Source organism: Arachis ipaensis, chromosome B4 (assembly GCF_059453495.1).
Source record: "Arachis ipaensis isolate K30076 ecotype BB chromosome B4, ASM5945349v1, whole genome shotgun sequence".
NCBI lineage: Eukaryota > Viridiplantae > Streptophyta > Magnoliopsida > Fabales > Fabaceae > Arachis > Arachis ipaensis.
Genome location: NC_142439.1, coordinates 112,345,650 through 112,347,691, shown reverse-complemented (window position 1 = coordinate 112,347,691; position 2,042 = coordinate 112,345,650). Strand labels below are relative to the sequence as shown.

The following is a 2,042-nucleotide window of genomic DNA, read 5'->3' as shown; positions in this document are numbered from 1 at the left end:
AATTCTCACCCCTAGCCAAGGATTTTATATTGATTGATTGTCATTCACCCTTGTTAGTTTAATTTCTCGGTTTCCTTAGTTCAATTGTTAATTACTTATTTTTTTAATTTATGTTCATTTACTTTTCTTGTATTCAACTCCAAAATACCAAGAGAACTCTTAACCAATGATGTGCATCTTAGGGCAACTCCTAAGGAGAACGACCTGAGATTCTACTCCCGGTTATTGATTTTGAATTGTGGTGACACATTTTCTAAATTTGGTGCGGGATAGCTTGTTGGTTTAGACTATACTCACGACGGAATTTATTGGTAAATTCTAGACCGACAAATATTCATATCAAATTTTGGCGCCGTTGCCGGAGAGTTTGCATATGTGTTCCATGTGGTTGGTTGGTGTAAATATGTTGATATGTGAATACTTGCATTTTTTTTTGATTGTTTGCTAGTTCAATTGTTAGTTAGGATTAATCTTTGTTTAGTGCATTTTTGTTGTCATGAGCTCTAAGCTTCTTTCATTGAATGACGCGTTCATTACCGGATCCAAGCTTTGCTACATTTGATCCTGAAATTGAGAGGACTTTACTCCATATTAGGCAAACTCGGCGTCGGTTAGCCTTTGGAGGTGGTGAAGGGGTTTCTACCAATTCACCAACTTATCCGAGGTTGAATCCGAAGTGTCATTTGAGGAAGGAACTATCTACTCTTCCATTGATACTACTAATACCTCTTCCACTGAATTAGGTACCGATACTATGGCCGCTCCAAGAAGAGTCACTCTTAAGGAGGCAGGTGCTCCGGATTTTGTCCTTCAACCGCTTCAAGTGCGTCATCCGAATTTGAATGCTAATTTTGAGATCAAAACCGCCTTGATTAATCTTCTACCCAAGTTCCATGGACTTTCCGCTCAAGATTCTATTAGACACCTTAGAGACTTTCAAGGTGTATGTTCAACAACTAGGCGGGAAGGTTCCGATGAGGTTGCCATTTGGTTATTTGCTTTTCCATTCTCTTTTGAGGGAAGAGCTAAAGAGTGGTTCTACACTTTGTCTGAGGAGATTGTTGCCAATTGGGATTTGCTTAGAAGGGAGTTTTTAGACAAATTCTTTTCCCCGGAGGTGACGGATAGGTTAAGGAAAGAAATTTCATGTATTGTTCAAGGAGAATTGGAAACTCTCTATGAGTATTGGGAACGTTTTTGGAAGCTTCTTGACTCATGCCCTCACTACATGATTGACACTCTAGTGTTGATTAGCTACTTTTGCCAAGGAATGAAACCTCAAGACAAGATCCTTTTGGATGCTTCAAGTAATGATTCCTTGACAAAGTATAGAACGGCAGAGGAAGCATGGCAACTTATCACCGACTTGGCCGAATTAACCCAACATGCTAGACAAAGAAACAATCATCCAAGAGCCATAAATAAAGTTTCTTCTAGTGGTGAGACCGCCGCCCTTACCAAGACCTTGGGAGAGATGACCAATATTCTTAAGTAACTCCAACTTAATCAATAACAACCTCCACCTCTTCCACAACAACAATGTTAACAGTTAGTCCCTCAAAGAGTGTGCGGAATTTGCTCCTGTTACTCTCATTATACCGATGAATGCCAAAGTCTCCAAGAGGATAATACTTTGGCGGCTACTAATGCCTATTACAATCGCCCAAATCAAGGGTATCATCAACAAGGGGGTAACTACAATCAAGGTTGGCAAGCCAATCCCAACCAAGGATAGAGGGACAACTACAACCAAGGAGGTAGAGTGATGAACTACTATTTTATGGTTTATCTTGTGTTCAATTGAGTGATTTTTGTCAAGTCTTTACCCACTTATTCATATGATTTGCATGATTTTACAAATTCCTTCCTAGTTTTGTTCTATGGTTGAAAACTTGCTTCCTAGAAAGCTTTAAATTGTGTATTTTAATTCTCCTTTATACCATTCGATGCTGTGATCCGTGTGTTAAGTGTTTCAGGCTTTATAGGGCAGGAATGGCTTAGAGAATAGAGAGGAAGCTTGCAAAAAAGGAAGGAACACAAAA

General features: G+C 39.3%; 1 non-coding gene across 1 annotated transcript; it reads right to left on the bottom strand.

The window, feature by feature from the left end:
- Positions 1-1,126: 1,126 nt before the first annotated feature.
- LOC148568809 (small nucleolar RNA R71) lies at positions 1,127-1,230 on the bottom strand. The gene has a single exon (XR_015882659.1). It is a non-coding gene; the product is annotated as a small nucleolar RNA R71 (small nucleolar RNA).
- Positions 1,231-2,042: the final 812 nt, after the last annotated feature.